General features: G+C 29.4%; 1 long non-coding RNA gene across 7 annotated transcripts; it reads left to right on the top strand.

The window, feature by feature from the left end:
• The first annotated feature begins 4544 nt into the window (after positions 1 to 4544).
• LOC139877241 (uncharacterized) lies at positions 4545 to 6993 on the top strand. 7 transcript variants are annotated; one of them, XR_011768497.1, is made up of 8 exons: positions 4545 to 4624; positions 4719 to 4783; positions 4899 to 5042; positions 5135 to 5376; positions 5445 to 5657; positions 5802 to 5877; positions 6035 to 6176; positions 6798 to 6991. It is a non-coding gene; the product is annotated as an uncharacterized lncRNA (long non-coding RNA). The 7 variants fall into 7 exon arrangements; XR_011768500.1 differs by lacking the exon at positions 4545 to 4624 and adding an exon at positions 6630 to 6698 and having other exon boundaries at positions 4640 to 4783; positions 6798 to 6993; XR_011768501.1 differs by lacking the exon at positions 4545 to 4624 and having other exon boundaries at positions 4640 to 4783; positions 5445 to 5647; positions 5802 to 5836.
• Positions 6994 to 7358: the final 365 nt, after the last annotated feature.

Here is a 7358-nt window from a genome sequence, read left to right as displayed (position 1 = left end):
TAATCCTTCTAACTTGACTTTTAAAAGCAACTAGACACATGTTCTATATCTATATGATATGCTAACTTAATGATTTAAAACCTGAAAACACGAAAAAACACCGTAAAATCGGACATACGCCGTCGTAGTAACACCGCGGGCTGTTTTGGGTTAGTTAATTAAAAACTATGATAAACTTTGATTTAAGATCTATTCTTCTGGGAAAATGATTTCTTTTATGAACATGAAACTATATCCAAAAATCATGGTTAAACTCAAAGTGGAAGTATGATTTCCAAAATGGTCATCTAGACGTCGTTCTTTCGACTGAAATGACCACCTTTACAAAAACGACTTGTAATCTGTATTTCTGACTATAAACTTATACTTTTTCTATTTAGATTCATAAACTTAAGTTCAATATGAAACCATAGCAACTTAAATCACTCAAAACGGATTTAAAACGAAGAAGTTATGGGTAAAACAAGATTGGATAATTTTGCTTGTTGTAGCTACGTGAAATTTGTAACAAATCTATACAAATCCTAACTTAACTAACTTATATTGTATTATACATGTATTCTAACATATATTATGTAATCTTGGGATACCATAGACACGAATACAATGTTTTGACATATCATATCGACCCATCTATATATATATATTTAGGAACAACCATAGACACTCTATATGCAGTAATGTTGGAGTTAGCTATATAGGGTTGAGGTTGATTTCAAAATATTATATATACTTTGAGTTGTGATCTAGCCTGAGACTTGTATACACGAGGTCGTGGATTGATTCGAGATAATATATATTGCTTTATTTCTGTACATCTAACTGTGGACAACTAGTTGTAGGTTACTAACGAGGACTGCTGACTTAACAAACTCAAATCATTAAAACGTAATAACAAATGTTGTAATTATATTTTGATCATACTTTGATACATATGTACATATTTGTTATAGGTTCGTGAATCAACCCGTGGCCAAGTCTTACTTCCCGACGAAGTTAAAATCTGTAAAAGTGAGTTATAGTCCCAATTTTTTAAAAATCTAATATTTTTGGGATGAGAATACATGCAATTTTATAAATGTTTTACAAAATAGACACAAGTACGTGAAACTACTTTCTATGTTTGAATGATCGAAGCCGAATATGCTCCTTTTGCTTGGTAACCTAAGAATTAGTAAATCAGTCTACTAATTGACGCGAATCCTAAAGATAGATCTATTGGGCCCAACAAACCCTATCCGTTGTAGGGAATGCTTTAGTACTTCGAGTATTTATATCATGTTCGATGGATGTCCCGGAATGATGGGGATATTTTTATATGCATCTTGTTAATGTCGGTTATCAGGTGTTCACCATATGAATGATTTTTATCTCTATGTATGGGATGATGTTTATGAAAAATGAAAATACGAAATCTTGTGGTCTATTATTACGATTGATAAATATATAGGTTAAACCTATAACTCATCAACATTTTTGTTGACGTTTTAAGCATGTTTATTCTCAGGTAATTGTTAAGAGCTTCCGTTGTTGCATACTAAATTAAGGACAAGATTTAGAGTCCATGCTTGTATAATATTGTTTGAAAACTGCATTCGAAGACATATATTGTTGTGTAATATTATTGTAAACCATTATGTAATGGTCGTGTGAAAACGCTGTATTTTTTATTATCATTTTTAAACCTTTAACGATAGAATAAAGGTTATGGTTTGTTTTAAAATCGAATGCAGTCTTTGAAAAACGTCTCATATAGAGGTCAAAACCTCGCAACGAAATCAATTAATATGGAACGTTTATAATCAATATGAACGGAACATTTTATTTATAAATAGGGAAGTACGACCTGATGGTTGAAATGAGCGGAGAGAAATTACTTAATCTTGTTTGTGTTTGATGCATTTACAAAAACCTAATTCCTCTTATCCCCAACTCAATTTCCCCAATTCTTTCAGTTCCCCCAATTATTTCATCTCCCTCAACCAAAATAACTTAATATATTGTTGCTTGTTCTCTCATATAACAGATAGTTATAATCATTATCAACCACAGTTTAAAGAACATAAATTCAGAATACGTACCTCATCCAAAATGAAAGATTCCAACAATCCCAATTTCTTAGAGAGTGCGACTTAAAATTTATTCATATTCTACTATAGATGTTGACTTTTGAACTTCCAATGGTGAAGATCAAGATCAATTATGCAGTACGTACTATGCAGTACGTACTGAGACATATAATACAAATAAAGAATAGCTACGTGGCAACTTTGTTAACATTAATTTTTGTGAAGATCAAGATCTTTGACTTTTGCACCTAACTCATGTTACCTTTAGTCCTAATGGTGAAGAGATTTTTGACTTTTATTCAGGTAGGTGTGCATGTTCAGTGTAATTGTTGATGTGGTGGTGTGCGTTGTGATTTTTACCACTTTGTAATTGTAATTGTCTTTTAAAAAATTCAATTTTTTAAAAGCTAGTTTCACCATATCTTCATACTCTGTTTTTTGAAAATGAAGAAAAGATGCATCTACTTGCATCTTTTTTTGTAAAACTATGTAATCGAACAAAAAAAGGTAGAATCGAACAATTTTTGGCTAATTCGAACAAAAAAAGGTAGAATCGAACAAATATTTTGATATTAGAACAAAAAATTTGAAATTAGAACAATTTAGGTTCTACAATTTAATTTCTACAATTTAAGTTCTACAAAAAAAGATGCATCATCTTCTACAAGATGCATCTCAATTTTGTTCTAATACCTTAAAATTGTTCGCCCTTTTTTTTTTTGTTCTAATACATCAAATTTTGTTCTAATACCTCCAATTTTGTTCTAATATATCCAATTTTATTAGCCCCTTTTTTTTATTCTAATTGCTCGAATTTCAACATTTTTGCTCGAATTTCCCTATTTTTGTTCGCCCACCATTTTTTTTTTTGCTCAAATTTCACCAAAATTGCTCGAATTCCTTGTTTTTTGTTTCGCCCGCCAATTTTTTTGCTCGAATTTCACCAAAATTGCTAGAATTTCACCAAAATTGCTCGAATTTCACAAAAAATTGCTCGAATTTCACTAAAATTGTTCTAATTGGAGTTCTCAGGTTCTCACACATGCTGAGTTCTCACTGGATCCTCTATATATATATATATATATATATATATATATATATATATATATATATATATATATATATATATATATATATATATATATATATATAGATATACTAGGTTTTTGAGCCCGTGCACGGGTGTGTAAAAAAACCCTGCAAAAAATGTAATTTGCAGTTCATAGTAGTATGTAAATAGCGATACTAAAAAAATAGAAAAAGTATAAGAATTATTTAAGAGACCGTGGTGTTGACCAATTTTAAAAATTCTTTTGAGTTTAAGAGCCCGTAATGTTGACAAATTTTAAAAATTTCTTTTGAGTTTAAGAGCCCGTGGTGTTGACGAATTTTAAAAGTTCTTTTGAGTTTAAGAGCTTGTGGTGTTGATAAATATAAAAGTGGTTTTGGGTGCTGTTAGTAACTTAATGTCTACAATTTTTTTCTCACCCTTAATATCTTTTTAATATATTAATTATATACTACGTAATATTTAGAGTACAAAAATTTGCCATGGAGCGTAACATTAGTAAGTATAAATTATATTATTTTAGGATTATTATATACAATTATTTTTTGAATAAAAGTGTAACCCGCGAGTTTAATTTTAAAAAAGTTTCAGTAATTATAGCAAAGTAATGGTACTCGAGGGAGTCATCATGTATAATTAATATTATAATAGTTATATTTGCGGGTTCATAAATATTTAAGCACTTAAACTGTAAATTTAAACCACTTCCATATTTATTGCTAAAAAGAAATGCCCTATTGGTCGTGCATCGAAGCTCCGTTTCGAATACAATTTATTGCGTTTTGTTCATAAAATTATTTCGAGTTGAACGGTGATGGCAGTGGAACATAACTCGCGGCGAACAGAAAGATAAAAACGTTAAAAAAAATTTGGTGGATTTTAATCTATATTCCTAATATAATATATTTTATATATAAGGCTACAAATAGAATATCTCATTGAAAACTAAATGGGGAACCGTTCACACATTAATTCACAATCAAAAATTTAATAATTATTATATTATTATACCCAAGTTAATAATGGATGTGCAGAATTAAAATGAAAATCGCAAACCATTATTTCCTTTAATATACGGAGTAATATTTATTTTATTATAGTATAATAATAATAATAATTGTAAATAATATCTATCTATAGATTCTATTAAAACACTAACCTTATGATGTCATAAATAATGAATTTTCCTTCATATAAAAAAGCAAAAAGAAATTTAAAAAATTTAAGATAATGTAGATGATGTCATTAATATAAAATTTATATAATTAAAATTTAAATATAATTACTCTATAAGATACGGAGTCTTTTTCCCAATTCACATCCTCACCTTCATAAATCCTAAAAAAAACCCTAAGGTAACAACTTTGATATGCAACATGTCCCTCACTTTCATCTTCCTCACTTTTTCATCTTCGTTTCACTTCCATCATCTATATCTAATTTCATTTATACAATCATCTTCATCTTCAACCCCCAATTCTTTCTGGTTTAAATTAAAAATTTTAAGTGTAAGATTCTTCGATTTGCAGCATGAATAACATATTAGATTTGATTTTTTGTTGTATTTCTTGATTGTGCAGCAAGTAGCGTATAGAAACAATGTACGGATTCAGTCATTCAAGTTAAATCATAAAGCAATCACAAGGTAATCTGATCTTGACCCGTAACAAATTATGCATCTTTTATTGTTAATCCGAAGGCTTTTTGGTATATCCACAATCTTGATTTAGTTGTTGTAATTGTATATCTGATTTTGACAGAAAGTTATTTATCATAGACCAGAACCCACCAAGATGACAAGGAGACAGAAAAAATGCTACTTGAGAAATGCACACCAAGTGTTCTACGAATTGAAAAGGAAACTTGCTGCTCAAATTGCCAACAAGAAATAATGTTTACATAAGGTATATTGTAATTGAAAACTGGCTATTTGCTAATGTTTCTGTTTATAAAGTAGTAACATTGACTTGGATCTATGATGATGTTTGTATTGCAGGTTCTGAAACTCAGTATTGAAACAAGAATATTGATTTTATGCTTAGAATCTGTTCGATTTATATTTCATATATCATAATATGTGACGCACATACGTGTTTGTTGAAATTTCAAAGTGAAAAGTGTAAAAAAAAAAAAATTAACTGTTTCTATGTTTAGGTGTGTTGTTGTCTTAATTTGTTTAGGTGAGAAGTATTAAAAAGTTTACTTTGTTGCTGATTTCTACTTTTACATCCACCAAAGGTATTGTGATTTTGATAAGCAAGAGTATCTAAATCCATTAAGTGTTGTTTATATATTAAAATTCGCAGGGGTGACAAGATGGGCGAGTTGTTTGGTTGGAGATAAAATGCAACTGAATCATGCTTTGTTTGTGAGTAAATGGAGTAAGCTACATTTTTTTATGACCTTCTCTTTTGGTTTTCGGTCATAGATTTGCAGCTTTTAAGAGATCTTAGACATGTACTGCGAGAAACTTCTAAAAATGTTTAAAGATGGTGCTGACCCTGAAAAGGTAAATCCAGGTACAAGTTTATTTGATTGTTTTTCTCAATTGCGAAAAGCTTAATTGTTGTGGACTATGCATTAGTCTTTGTGTTGCTTATTTGAACCTATGAATGATAATTAATTATAAGTTATAACCTAACAACTATTTGTGTACTCTATAGTGAATTGCAAGCTTATGATGATTAACTTTCCAAAGGTACACGTCACATGAAATTTAAATGGTGCAGTTGAATCCAAGTAAAGTCTTTATATTTATTTGTATATGTATAATGTAGTAACAAAATAATTAGCTATACATGATATACAAAGTACCTTTTGTTTTTGCTTTACTTGCAATACAAAAGCTCACTTTCTCTAATTTGTTGTTCATCAAGGGATTTCTCTAATTTGTCAGGATATACAAAGTACCTTTTGATTATTGGATGCAATAGTATTTCAATGCGAAAATCGATCGGTGCATGAGTATAACCGTGATCATAAAAGATAATTGGCTTAACATGTACAATGACAACTAATGTTCAAATGATTCAGATGAGGTAACTTTGCTATCCCTGCACCTTTTTTTCAGCTCTCTAGCATCTACTACTTCATGTGTGGTGCATGATAGAACCTCAAACAGTTTATTTACGGCGTACATATCTATTAATGTTTGCGTTCTTCAATTTTATTTTTATCAGCTGGTTACTTTTCTCATGATAAATGCAATGTAATTTGACTTGATGAAATTTCAATAATATACCCCATGTCAATGACATAAGTATATGCTTATGGAACAAAGTCAAACTTTACGTAATGATTATTAGCAGCAAATACATCTTTTTTACGTGTGTTCTTTTACATTGTTGGTAGTATAGTGAATATCATAAGATGACTCCCATGTGGCCATGTGTTACAAATACATTGTTTATTGTTACAAATGATATTTATGAAGGATAATGATGATTGTATGTGTATACAAACTAAATTATCTCAACTGATCGTCTTCAAAGCATCAAAATGAGTGCAAATAGGAGTGTTTTTCAGCTTCTATGCTACGTGTTGACCATGGACAAAATTGGGTAGAAATTCCATGGTTTCTTCTTTTTATTTTTTGCTTGAACGGCTCATATGCTTTGTTACTCATCGTTTTCATTATGTTTTTTTTTTTTCAATTGCAGTGATCAAGATATTTTTAAACTGGATGATGTTTGGTTTGGCCTACATATATCGCCCAATCAAATGCAACTGCCTTTTAGTAGAACATTAGAGCATATATCTTATGGGCAAGGAAACATTCATAAAATGTGGGCTATCATTATCTCTTCTTTTAAGAATTATGAGGTATAGATCTATCATGAATCTTATTTGATAGTTTAGTTATCACCAACTAAGTTAATGTTAACTGTAATCACTGGAGTATTGATTTTGTGACTTTAATTTTACAATCACATAATGAACTTCACGTAAAAATACTTGAACATAAAAATGTTACTTCTAATATCTTTAAATAATAGAAAAATTATTCTATAATCATTTTTGATAATTGTTTTTACCAAACCCGTCCCGTGTATTCACGGGTCCTTTGACTAGTATATAATCTATACATATAACAATCCATAAATAACTTTCAACCACAAGGTTCAAAAACTTTTTGTTTTATATATATATATATATATATATATATATATATATATATATATATATATATATATATATATATATATATATGAGTTGTTGCA

The sequence above is a fragment of the Rutidosis leptorrhynchoides genome, chromosome 11 (assembly GCF_046630445.1).
Source record: "Rutidosis leptorrhynchoides isolate AG116_Rl617_1_P2 chromosome 11, CSIRO_AGI_Rlap_v1, whole genome shotgun sequence".
Classification (NCBI taxonomy): domain Eukaryota; kingdom Viridiplantae; phylum Streptophyta; class Magnoliopsida; order Asterales; family Asteraceae; genus Rutidosis; species Rutidosis leptorrhynchoides.
This window is presented reverse-complemented; position numbering and strand designations above follow the sequence as displayed.